The sequence below is a fragment of the Trichosurus vulpecula genome, chromosome 5 (assembly GCF_011100635.1).
Source record: "Trichosurus vulpecula isolate mTriVul1 chromosome 5, mTriVul1.pri, whole genome shotgun sequence".
NCBI lineage: Eukaryota > Metazoa > Chordata > Mammalia > Diprotodontia > Phalangeridae > Trichosurus > Trichosurus vulpecula.
Window position 1 is genome coordinate 13971497 of NC_050577.1, and position 14338 is coordinate 13985834.

Here is a 14338-nt window from a genome sequence, read left to right on the forward strand (position 1 = left end):
CCAACAATGCATTAGTGTTCCAATTTTCCCACATCTTCTCCAGTATTTATAATTTTCCTGTTTTGTCACGTTAACCAATCGAATAGAATTGGCTAAGAACTGGAAATCAAAGGGATGTCCATCAATTGGTGAATGACTAAACAAGCTATGATATATGATTATAATAGAATATTATTATGCTATAAGAAATAACGAGCAATATGATTTCAGAAAAAAACCTATAAAGACTTACATGAACTGATGCATAGTGAAGTGAACTTAACCAGGAGAACATCATACACAGAACAGCAATATTGTTCAGTGAAGAACTGTGAATGACTTAACTATTCTCAACAATACGATAATCCAGGACAATGCCAAAGGACTAATGATGAAGCATACTATCTGCCTTCAGAGAAAGAACTGATATTAATTAAATACAGACTGAAGCATGCTATTTTCCTTTTTCTTTTTCTTCCTTTTCCTTTTATTCAAGTCCTCTCATATAAAATGACAAATATAGAAATGTTTTACATATTTGCACATGTATAACCTATATCTGATTGCTTAGAGGGAGGGATAGAATTTGGAACTCAAAACTTTAAGAAAGACTTTAAAAAATTTAAAACTTTAAATAAAAAAATGAAAAAAAATGTTATTGACCCTCATGGGACATCAACTAGTTATGATAACTTTAGTCTTCTATGAGGTGGTAGGCAATTTGATAGGGAATGGGTAGGAATTTGCAGAATGACAGAAATCTAAAGATGGAACAGCTTCAGTTTTCACCTGCTCAAATCTCTACCTAAAAAAAACCATACCTGACAAGGGTTTATACAGTCTGAGCTTAAACACCTTGAGAGGAAGACAAGTCACTCCTTCCTGGAGCAGCTTGTTCCACCTTAAGACAGCACCAACACACAATGAGTCTGCTTCTGCTCTGCCAAGGCTCCACAAGCCTGTGGAGATTGGGATCCTTTGTGAACCTCAGGTGACCTACTCTCTCATCAGACCTTCCACACGTCTTGCGTATGTGTGAAGTTCATTTCTTAACCCACTTTAATATTTTAATTCATTCCTTTCAAATTTTATCTTCCAAAAAGTTAGATAAAAAGATAAATCATAGGACTAAAAATATGTTCCTTGAAGTACTAAGGCAGCAAGGCACAATGGATAGCTTACTGGATTTGGAGCCAGAAACCCCAGGTTCAAATCTGACCTCTCTCACTTCTTGCCTGTGTGGCCTTATACAGGTCTGTCCACCTCACTGGGCCACAGCTTCCTCTTCAGCAAAGTAAGGGGACTGTACCTTATGGCCTCCAGCCTTCCCAGAGTACTAGATCCATGATCCTATGATGCTTTATCAGTGTTGAACAAAATCTCAATATGAATACTTAGCAGAAGCTATTTAGCCCAAGATTTTTACCAATATAAATAGATTAACTCAACCTTTATGCTTAAGGGTCTTTGTTGAGCATTGTTTGTCTGTTAGGTCTGTGTGGTGTACCATAGGGCTTTTTAAACTTCTTCCACTCACCCCTTTTTGTGTTTTTGAAATGTTCCTTGGCATTGAATGGCCTGAAGGCATGAGCAGTGCAAAGTGTGCTTGCTTTGTGTTCAGAACCAAGGCTTCAGTGAAGTTGCTCAATGCAACCTGGGCAAGCTCTGCCAGAAACATCTCAGATTCATTATCTGTTTGATTTTTAATTTATTTTCAGTCATTGCACATTCAGAAACCTCTTAGTGTCGCCAAATTTTTCACAACCCCATATGGGGTCATGACCCACAGTTTAAGAAATGCTAGAAACAGGATAAAAAATGAGGGTTACTAACATGTCAAGAAAGAAAATCTAGTAGGTTCTGGTGAGCTTCCAGGAAAATGGATGTATCTTTCCTGGTTGATAGAAAGCTATGTTGTCAAAAGCAAGGTTAATGTTTGAACGATGTACCCATTCTATTTCTTGGTTGGTGTGATGCTAAATATTGCCTCCAAGGGTTGTCAAAATCAGAAACGAATGGGCTTTGAAAGGAAAATGCAAGCAGAGCCAACTTCCACTACAGCTTTGGTTTTGTAAAGATAAATTAAAGGGTCAAGATAAAGTGTTTGTTTTTCTTTCTGATTTCTATGAGCAAAGGAAATGAAAAGGAAAGAAAAAGCAGATCTGAATTTGGGAAGAATATTAAGATCAATCTCTGTTAAATATCCAAATCCTCCCAGGGATTCAGTTGGTCAGGCACCTACTACAGGCCAAGGCACTGAGCTAAGCACTGAGGATACCAAAAAAAAAAGGCAAAAACATTCTTGGCTTTCAAGGGGCTGACCATCCAACGGACAAGAGAATATGTAAACAATGATGGACAAACAAGATACAGAAAGGAGAAATGGGAGATTATCAACAGAGGGTAAGAGCTAAGGTTAAGCAAGACAGGAAAGGATTCCTGAAGAAGGTGGAATTTTAAGTGAGACTCAAAGGAAGCCAGGGGGTGGAGACCATCTACTGCTTCCATGTAGTTCTTCTCAACCCTCAGAGAATATCAGAGTGAGTCAGAGGTTCTGCGGTCCAATCCACAGTTAGCCAAGAATCCCTTCTACAATGTAGACACATGGTCATCGAGCCTTCGTGTGAAGAATGAAGGGGAACCCATGATCTCCTAAGGCAGCCCTGTGCCTTTTGGACAGCTCTAGCTTTGGGGAGGTTTCCCATATTTGCCACTCTGAAACTACCACCCACATGTTCTGGTTTTGTTCTCAGAGACTAAGCAGAACAAGTCTAGTCTTTCTTAGATGTGAGAGCTCTTAAATGATATAGAGAGCCATCTAAACAATTTAGACAGCCATATATCCCTCCTGAGTTCTCCCTCAGCCAATTCTCATATGGCTTGAATCTGAGGTCCTTTTCCATCTTAGTTGTCATCTCAATACCCTCCAGTTTATCAATGTCCTTCCTAAAAGGCAGCAACAAGGAACAAACATAATACTCACAGACCTTGAATGCCATGTCTCATTTAGCACAGTTTATTGTCACATGAACTTCCTATTCATGAGCTTGCAATACTCCAAGGCTCCCAGCTCTTTTTTAGATCAACTACCATCAAGTTATGCCACCCCCATCTTGTACTTATGACATTGATTGTCAGTCAATCAATAAATATTAATCATCTACTATGTGCCAGGAACTTGATCTTCCTTCATTCAGTGCAATGCTATAGTCTATGAGCATTCTTCTGAGCCTTGACTCTGACATTAATCACTTAATCAACAAATATTTATTGCCATTCAATGTATTAGGATCATCCCTCCAGCTTTGTGTCATCTTCAAATCTGATAAGCATGCCGATCATCTTCATCCAAATCATTGATAAAAATAGTAAACGATACAGGACCAAGCAACTGGCGTCTTGTGTTTAAGGCAAGGGTCAACATTATTTTCAATTCAACAAATATCTAATCAGCCTTTACTAAATGCTTCCTCCACTAAAATACTCCTTTGATGCCTCATCATGGCACAAAGGTGACCCTGAATTCTCTCAAGATAGAAAGACTTTTAAATAAGAACCAAGGAATAGCTGCTATGTGTCAGTGATCCCAGGACCAGGCTAGAAAAATCCAATGAGGTTGATCACCAGAAGGGATCACTACAACCCCCCTAAAAGGTGGTCATCCAATATCCCCTTGAAGACTTCTAGGAAAGAAGCATCTATTTGAGAAACACTTAGAATTGAAGCTGGGAGACATCTGGGATTGGCTCTTGCCTATGACATGTCATGGTTGGTAAACTAGGAGTAATGAGACCAGTAGCACCCACCTCAAAGGACTCCAAATTTCATGTGGAATGAGGATCAGTGGAAGTAACTGGGAATGTTTTGCCCAAAGAAGAGAAGATGGAGAGGTAGGAGGGATGTTGTGGGAGGTGGAATAGGAAATCAATTAGAGAGAAGTATGATTTCCTGGCTGCAAGGAGGATGAGATTAGATAGCACAGATTTGGATGGACCCATTGCATGTAGTGTCACAATTTCCTACAGCTCTGTGTAGCAGCACATGTATGGTCTCTCCAACATCCAGTATTTTCTCAGGCCATTATTACCACTTCCCTCCCCATCCAATTTTAATTCTATAATTGGCCAAGTCAACTCAACACTGTCCTTTACTCTCCAATCCCTTGCTCCTGAGTTGTCACTGCTCATCCCTTATTGAGCCACAGCCCTGAATTACTCCCAGAATTCACATCCCCAGCTCCTCTTTCCAAGTGACTGAACAGAGCTAGACAAAGTCACCCAAATGTGCTGCCTCAGCACCTTATAGACTTATGTTTTCCAATTTCAGTTCAGTCCTCCCTCACTGAAGCAAGAAATCCTTTTATTCCTTCTATCATCAATTCCCTACCCCCTACCCACAAAAGTGTTTTCTTCTCTTCTTAAGCTACCCACACCACTTGCTCTCTTCTCTCTCAAACCTGAGGACTCCATTTCTCGGCATCGTTCCCCGTGAGCTCCCGCTTTGCCCCATCTCAAACCCCCTCTTCATCATCCTCCATGCTTACCTCCTTTTCTCAATCTTTGATAATGATGTTGTTATTCCCTTGGCCAAGACCAACCCAGCCATCTACATGTGTTGTATGTTCCCAATATCCCACTGGGATTGACAAATGAGGCGTATCTTGGTTTCCTTGCGAAGTTAGAGAGTGAAAAACATTTATATATGTGTATATATGTATATATACATATACACAGTATCTATGGAAAAACATATATATATATATAACATTATTTAAAACATACATATATTATGCATATATATTTATGTAAGCAAAATTTACTATAGAACCTGTGTGTTAAAAGTTAAATTATGTCTTGATCTATAAAAATCTGAAATATTTGATTTTATGCCAACTGTCCCTACAGGCTGCAAATGATGAAACCATTGTCCCTCTCAAGAAAGCTGCTATTTCTTTTCATGGCTCCTTTTGGAGGAAATACATATAAAATATAAAGAAATGTCACTTTGCATGATACAGAGTCACTTCTGTGACATCTTCCTGGCTTTAAAAATATAGGACAAATCAGAGGGGGCCACAGAGCAGATGAAAATTTGGGCAACTTTTGATCCTCCAATGTAGCAGAGAGCTCAGGGCCTCTGACTTCAGCTTTTCCACATTCAACAAATTCAGTACAAGAAGCACCTACTGTGTGCCAGCCCCTGGATTGGTGCTAGTGATACAAAGACAAAATGAATTGCCCTCAAGGAGCTTCCATTCACATTTCTTACCCAATAGAATGCAAACTCCATAAGGACAGGGACTATTTATTTTTATTTTTTGCTTCTGTCCCTAGTCACCCAGCACAGTGCCTTACAAATGGCAGGTACCGAATGAATGCTTTTTGAATTGAATTGACTTCCTAGGAAGGTGACCTGGATATAAAGTACTGAACTTTTCATCAGGTGCTGTAATGCTTTCTCTCTTCTGTTTCCAGGACATAACCAGCCTCAACAGCATCTTGTTGCCTGGACCAGAGACTGTGCCCTGCAGGTTTTAACTCTTATCTCTGGAACTCCCACCCTGGTAGCCACTGGTGACTGTCTCACTTGGTCCCCTGTTCCAAGTAGACCCCAGCGAGGCTTGTTTTATTTCACTCCCTACTCCCCAGGCATCTTCTCAACAGCCTTGCCATTAGCACTTCCTGCAGCATCCATCCCCTCCCTCTCTCCACCCCCTTTATTTCTCCCCCTCTTCTGGAATAATAATCAAGTCAACTCTGTTATTATTTGTGGAAAGAGTGTGTTGATCCATTCCCTGGTTGCTCCACCCACTGTCTCTAGAGCCTTCCAGAATCCAGCGCCCCTCCCTGGCTGAGTCCCCTCTATGTGAGCTGCTTCTCCCAGTGTATCCTCCATGCCTCAAAGGAGCCCTTCAGGTACGAGGAGACCTCTGTCCCATCCCCCACCCCAAGTCTTCTCTTCTCCAGGCTAAACAACCTTAGTTCCTTCATCCAATCCTCTTGTGACACTGACTCCTGGACTACACTTTTTCTTCTCCTCTGGGTGCTCTCTGGGTTATTGGTGGCTCCCAAAACTATGGCACCGAGAGCTGAGCATAGTGCTCCAGACCTGAGTACAAATCCAGCCTCAGATACTCACTAGCCATGTGACCTTGGGTGAGTCACTTAATCTCTGCCTGCCTCAGTGTCCTCATCTGTAAAGTGGAGAGAACAGTAGCACCCACCTTGCAAGGCTGTTGTGAGGAACAAATGAAATAATAGTTATAAAGCACTTCGCCCAGCGCCTGGCACATAGTAAGTGCAGCATAAATGTTAGCTATTATTATTATCAGAGGACATAGGGATCCTCAGGTCCTTATTTGTGGAGGATATCTCTCACTCCATGCTCCTTTTAGCTCTCCTGGCTGTTGTATCATACTATTGGCAAAACATTGTGGTTGGTCCACTAAGACTCTGGGATCTTTTTTCAGATGAAGCATTGGCTAGTCCTATCTTTGATTTACGTGGCACCTTCTGCTTGGAAGGCACCCTCCTAGGCCCTAGAGGTGCATTGATGAAGCTGAAACAGTCCCTGGCTTCAGCAGCTGCCATCAGAGCCTTCTAAGACCATCGAAAGGAACCCTCTCATTTTACAGTTAAAGAAACTGAGTTTTGTAAAGGAGAAGGGACTCGTCCAAAGTCACACAGATTGTAAGCCTTATGAGGCATCTTCATAACCTAATGAGGCCCCTTCTATTGGTTTTCAGATTTATATCAATATCAGATGCATCCCCCTTAGAGCATTTACCAATGTTTTCCCCTTCTGAGGAGAGTGCTCCAAACAGACCATTCCTAAGTCTGGTTCACATCCTGCTTTAACTCTAGTCCATCTCTAGCTCCTACTGACCCTAGGTTAGGTTTTAGGGGTCATGGTTTTGAAACTGTGCTTTCAGAGGATCACACCCCACTCTGAGAATCAGGAAGCAGCTGTTCTCAGGGAGAGAGTCCTTCAGAATGAGCCACATTCCACATTCCATTCCTGGAAGATTCTCCAGAAAACCTGGACTAACACTAAGCTCCTACAACTGTGTCCTCAGATTTAATTCCAGGGCACTGGTGTTTGCAAATAAAACTCACTGGGAAATTCTTTAAGGCCAATCAGTTCAAATAGCTGCTTAAGCCAACAAATGGGATGAGGGCTGTGGACAGCTGTAGGGGCTCCCTGGGAAGACACACATACCTCAACTCATGTTGTTGAACAGAAGGAGACATCCTGACAGTAGAAATGTTGTTTGATTTGGAGACATAGAATCTGGATTCGAATTCTACCTCAGACACTTACCTAGCTGTGTGACCCTGGAAATGTCATTTGACATCTCTCAACCTTAGTGTCCTCACCCGTAAAATGAGGATAATACTAGTGTCTACCTCACTAAGCCCTAATTAGGGCTGAATTGAGGATCAAATGAGATCTCGTATCATGTAAGGTTCTTTGCAAACCTTACAGTTTGATATAAACACCGGCTATCATTTTTTTCCCATTACAAAGTAAATGCTTTGAAGCCAGGAGCTATTTCTAATTTTAGTTTGTATCTCCAGCACTGGTAAACAGTCAGTGCTTAAAAATGCTGGATGGTTCACAGAAGGTGCTTAATAAAAGCCAGCTCTGCCACAGGTCTCATTTTCCTTGTCCATAAATTCACAGAGGTAGAAGAAATGACTGCCATGGTCCCACAAGTGATCAGGATGATAATAAAAAGCATTATTTTGTTTTTGGTTTTTTCAGCTAGGTGTGGAGTAATGGAAAAATGTGGGGCTTTGAGTGAGAGGGCCTGAGTTCAAATACCGCCTCAGACATTTACTAGCTTATATACTGCTGGACAAGTTATCAACCTTTCTCAGCTTCAGTTGCACCTATAAAAGAAGGAGATTGGGCTAAATCTATTTCCAGCTCAAACTCTGTGGTCCTAGGAATTAAGGGTAAAGACCAAAAAAAAATCCAAGTTTATTCTAATCATCAGATTTTTTTTAAATGGACATTATAACACAAAGCCCCAGATGCAGGACTCTGGTCATTTTGCCCAACCCCCCTGTCTCATAGATAGGCTAACCGAGTTCTAGAGAGTTTAAGGGACTTGCCTCAAGTGCCACCATTGGGAAGTGATAAAAGCAGGTCTTCTGACTCCTAACCCAGTGCCATCCGCATGGCACAGCTTTCCTCCCAAGCTCTTACAAGGGAAATGGATGAGGAGCAGCCTTATTTATGGGTTTGGTGGCAAAGAAATGTATAAATAAATGCAAATCAGGTGCTAATGCCAGCTGCCGAAAAGCTTAATGAGAAGGGAAGACAGAAAGGAAAAAGGAAAAAGAAGCCAGCTCTAAGTTCTGATAAAATACAAAAGCTTTGAACAAGTGCCATAAAGGCACCTGAAATGCCACCTCTTTTTTTCCCCTCCCAACTCTTCAGGGAAAAAAATCCTTTGTAGTTTAGTTGTCAGCAAAGAAATGCTATCCAGCGTGGACACATCAAGTGCTTTTTTATTCAAGGGAGTCTCAGAGGAATGGAACTACCTCCAAGATTAGATGGAATCTAATTTGGAGAACAGAAATTTATCCTTAACAGGATTCCTTTAATAGCAGGTGCTACTTAATATTATTGATGTGGGTGTTAAAGGACCCCAAAGCATGTCACCTCCTGGAAGGGCTTGGTAATTCCCTTAGTGTGATGGCTGTTAAAAAAAAAAAAGATCTGTTCCTTCTTTTCTTTCATAGGTAACCCAGAGGGCATTTACTGAGTTCAAAGAGATGGGAAAGAGAAATTTTTTCTATTGCATGAAGGCCGAAGGGCTACAGAGAGAGAGAAGGAGAGACAGTGCCAATTACCTGGCTTTTGATTTCTTTTTAACCTAGTCAGTGATTTAAAGGGTGGAGATGGAGGCAAGAAACCTTTTCAAAGCTGTTGATATACCTCTGTTTACTTTTGGTGAGTCACTAAGGCAGTAGGAGGGGGAGGGGGAGAGAGAGAGAGAGAGAGAGAGAGAGAGAGAGAGAGAGAGAGAGAGAGAGAGAGAGAGAGAGAGAGAGAAAGGAGGAGGAAGAAGAAGAAGAAGAAGAAGAAGAAGAAGAAGAAGAAGAAGAAGAAGAAGAAGAAGAAGAAGAAGAAGAAGGAGGAGGAGGAGGAGGAGAGGAGGAGGAGGAGGAGGAAGAGGAGGAGGAAGAGGAGGGAAGGGGAAGGCAGGGGAGGAGAGGAAAAAGGGACAGAGACAGAGAGAGAAAGGGAGAGACACAGAAGTCTAAATCAGTTTTGGAGTTGAATTGTTTAGATAGAAATCAGAGATCCATTTGGGTCAGAAGTTCATCAGTAAGAGGAGGTGGCAGAGCACCTCAGAGTCTGATCCAAACCCAGAGTAGTTCAAGCTCCTTCTGTCTGAGGGGTGAGACGATTGCTTTATTTTCCAAAGCAGCTCAGACATGAGGCAGAACTAATTGGTGGTAATTGTGGTGTCAGTGAATCAGATCTATGGAGGCTGAATTTCCTTCAGGCTTGAACATGACAAGGATAAGCCGGATAATACAAGGGAAGGGGCTCAGGATTTGGAGTATAGAGCACCTAAGTTTAAACCCCAGCTCTGCCATTATTCTTACAATAAGTAGAAAAAGCACTTTAAAATTTTTCTCTTGACATGTACCTGGGAAAAAAATACTATTGAAAAAAAAAAGAAAAAGCACTTATTGTTTCAAAGCTGGATTCAAATCCTGGTTGCATGACCTTGGGCAAGTCACATAGTCTCAATGTCCTTCAGTTGCCTCGTTTATAAAATTATAAGGTTGGACTGGGTGCCCTCTAAGGGTTCCTGCAGCTTTGAGTCTATGACCCTAGGGGACTTCCCACCACATTGTGCCCTTGATAAATTCCCGCTGTATCAAATTAAAAATCCCTTAGTCACAAGGCCTGGGCTTCTGGACTCCATGCTTTCTTGATGCATTCTGGCTGTTGGTGATTGGCCTTGATTCAGCTAGAAGCCCATCACACTAGTTTGGTCAAAGGATGACGAAACTGAGGCTCAGAGAGTTAGAGCTAAAAGTTGCATGACTTGCCCAAGGTCACACAGCTAGTGAATCTCACAGCCAGGATTTTCACTCAGAACCTCTGACCCCAGATCCAGAGCTCTAGCCACTGCACCATGAATCCTCGTGATGCGCCTTATCACCTCTCTTCTGAGCTATTCCAATGCCCTCCTCTGGTGCCCCTGCCTCCATTTCTACTCCCTTTAACCCATCCATCACACAGCTGCCAAAATGATACTGGCTTTTGACGGCTAGGTGGTACGGTGGATAGAGTGCCAGGCCTGGAGTGGGAAGACCCGAGTTCAAATCTGGACTCAGACATCGATAAGCTGTGTGACTCTGGGCAGATCCCTGAATCTCTCTGTGCCTGCCTCAGTTTCCTTATCTGTAAAATGCCTCCTAGGATTGTTGTAAAGTGCTTTGCCAAGTTTAAAGCCCTCTATCGGCACTAGCTGTCATTATGACTGCTCAGTCTTCTGAGCTGTAAAAGGAGGGGCTGGATGAGATGGTCTGCATGTCACTTTATGAATCTGAGTCTCCGCCTGTGATGCCATGACTGCCCTCTCCTGGTCCTCCTCCTCCCCTCCCTCTCAGGGACTCTCCTTTCAGGCTCTGTCCTCCCTCCACTTCTCTTCCTCCTCACTCCCAGTTTGGTCCACTCTACCCACAACAAATGTACAAATGCAAATCAGAGCTTGCTGCCTGTCTGCAGCTGAGTCCAAGTAGGACCCAGCCCTGAGCTCTGGTCTTGAATTTCCAGCTCCCTGCTAGCTGCCTGCACCTGCACTTCTCCCAGGCAACTCAAACTCCACCTGTCCAAAATGACACAATTCATCATCCTTTCAGAAGCCCAGAACCTTGGGTTCAACTTGGACTTTTCCCGTGTTTCACACCCCTCCCCCACACTCCCACCAGCCAATCCCTCATTACAGCCTGCCTAGTCTTCCTCTGCAATATTCGTGGAATCTGCCTGATCTTTTCCGTTTTCATTTCTCTCGGAGTATTCCAGATCCCATGACCTCTCACTGGAACCACTGTGAAAGCCTTCTCCCTGTTCTCCCCTCCCCCAGTCACTCCCTTCTCTGATCTGGCCTTCATACCCTCGCTGTTGTAAGTCCGACAATGCCCCTCTGCTCCTCATTAAGCATCGTTGGTGCCTTCTTACTTCCTGAACACAATACAAAGTCCTCACTGGTGTTCGAGGCCCTCCCTTGTCTGGCCCCCAATTTGCCATTCTAGCCTTGCCTCATACCACTCTCCATCATGCTCTTTGCATTGCAACCAGCCTAGACCCACCAGCCACCACCTGCCTCCTCTTATTCCATCCTTCTTCCATGTGCTTTGGCGTGCCATCCCTCATGTCAAGAATGGACCCCTACATACCTACCTATTGAAAGTCTTTCTTTCCTTTGAGGCCCAGATTGGCTGATGCTTGTAGAAATTTAGATTTTAAGTCCCTTTGCCTCTCCTTTACAATACGAGGGATTGGGACCAGACGGTATCTCCATCGGTCATCCCATGGCTCAGAGTCCATATTGTCTAATCCGTTCATTTTACAGATAAAGAAGCTGAGGCCAGGGAGGTCATGACTTGTCTAGGATCACACAGCTAAGAAATATCCAAGGTGATATTTGAACTTAGGTTCTCTGACCACAGAGCCAGAGCTTCCATTGTGCCCCATTGTCTTCCCTGACCAAGGGCCATAGTACAGTTACAATGTGAGGACAGTCAGAGACAAAATTGTAAAGGTTATTATAAATCTCCTCAGAAAGAGATGAATTGATTGATAGCTTTTATCTGGAAGCCAAATGAGCTCTGAACACAAATAATTTACTACCTACATAGTCAGAGGAGGATGCAAATAAAATAAAAGAGGGCAGTCTGGGTTCACAGCTGACTTCAGGGATCAACTCATTTGTTTATTTAATTTTAGAGATATACTAATTTAGTGTTGTCCCCAGAGAGGCAGAGTAAGGGGACTTTCTTTCTTTCTTTCTTTTTTGATCTATAGCTAGCAAAACAAGGAAACTGTGGATTGGCAAAAAAATAAACACACCAAAAAACCAGAAACCCTTGGGTGGAGCAGGGTATAGAGATGACTCATTTCACGCTGAAATAGATGCTACTTGAAAGATGGAGTCACTCATTCACTCATGCTGAGGGAAGATACAAATTTGGGTCCTTCTCTCTGCCTCCATATATATGAAATAAAACATATATATGTATGTGTATATATGCGTGTGTGTATATATATATACATACATATATATATAATAAGGTATATGTGTGTATATCAGATTATACAAATGAATCTTGAAATTCAACTACAAAAAATAAACTAACAGGGCGCATTCCCCCTCCCCCCTACTCTATCCTGCAGTGGCCAGAGGGCTGGGCTTGGAGTCAGGAGGACCTGGGATCAAGCTTATCCTGAGATGCTTAGCAGCTGGGTGCCCCTGGAAAAGTCACTTAACATATGTCTGCCTCAGTTCTCTCTGTAAAACCAGGAAAATGATAGCACCTACCTCCCAAGGTGGTTGTGACAGTTAAACAAAATATTTGTGATGCACTTAGCATAGTTCCCAGCACAATAGTAGCTGCTTACCTCCTTCCACAAACCCCCACTGTGTCCATTAATCCAATTGGCCCTACTAAGGTTTGTGCAGATGAGATTATTATCCTTAAAAAACACGAAGTTCCTTGGGAAGATTTGTATGCTGTATTCAGTGATAAAATAAATACAGGAAACATCCACAAGGAAATAAACTCCTTCTTCAGATGGATCTTTCTCCTCCTCTGTTAGCACAAATGACCCTACAGCCCTGGGATAAGTGTGACAAGGCTCCTGATGTCCTTTGCTCCAAATGATCTCCACAATTTCTTTTCAAACTTGTTTTCAATTTCTAAACAGTCGGGGGATTTGGGAGTCAACCATGAGTACTCAGATCCACCGGAGTTCCAGTTTACCTACCCTTGGTCACACTTGGGTCGATGCATCTTGGAAAATGTCCCTTGCCATATGATGAATCAAAGGGAAGGCTCAAATTCTCGGTGTGACTGAGATGGAATGTGTTCACTGCTGTAAAGGTTAGTGGGATGTGTGAGTGTGAAATTCAGCAGATTGGGTCTCCTATGAGCGAGGCGATCGATGAGATCCCAGACCCAGCCCGACACAAGGGGGCTGGTGATTCATTGAGCTGATTCTTTCACTTTGTCAACCCCTTGAGGATAGACCCCTCCCCCAGAAAATACCTTCAACATTTTCATCCCACTAGTCAATGGCAAGGCCAAATTAGAACTCCTAGGTATATGCACAGAGAGTTTAATATCTGCTGCTGCCGGAATCAAAAATAAAAGGATGCTGGTGACATTAAGAAGAGCAGAAATTTCCTTTGAGGTTAGATAGAGCTTATTAAATCATTTGTGGTTCTAAGATCTAGAAAGAAAAACAACAAAGACATTTATTGATTTCTTGAACTCTGATCCTTATGTGGAGGCCAGCACTGCTAAAACAAAGAATGTGATCCAGGAATTTTTTAGCCTTTAGCCCCCAGGTAGGGTTCTGTTAAAAATCACATCCAAATCCCGATCAAAACTGAATATCTCTATCCAATATCTATGTTTCATCTACATTGTGACAAATATCCAGACATCCAGAAACACTCAAATTTTTAAAAAAGCGTTTATCACTGGGCCAACATAAAGCATCTTAGCTGGAAGGGGTTTCAGAGGTCATCTAATTTTTTAGGTAAGGAAACCGAGACCAAGGAAGACAAGGTGATTGACCCAACATCAGCCACATGGCAGAACTAGGATAGATCGTCCTCTCCAAATCCAGTAGTCTTTACCATAGAACCAAAACACTTGTCTTCCACTTTCCCAGGAAGATGAAACCTTTACTCAATCAACTTAATAGTATGGGGCAGCTAGGTGGCAGCGAATCCAGCCCTGGGTCTGGAGTCCTCCTGGGCTCATCCGTATCTGAGCCACTGATAGTTCAGGTCAGGAATCAAGTGCTGTGTCAGGAGGGATGTTTTTCTTTAGTTACCCAAAGATGTAAATATTTTGTTGTTGTTGTTGTTCAGTAGCTTCGGTCACATCCTATGCTTTGGGATCTTATTTTGGGTTTCCTTGGCAGAGATACTGGAATGTTTTTGCCATTTCCTTCTCCAGCTTATTTAACAGCAAAAGAAACTGAGGCCAATAGGGTAAAGTGACCAGGGTTACACAGCTAGTACGTGTCTGACACTGGATTTGAACTCAGGAAGATGAGTCTTGCTGACTCCAGGCCCAGAACACTATCCACTATACCA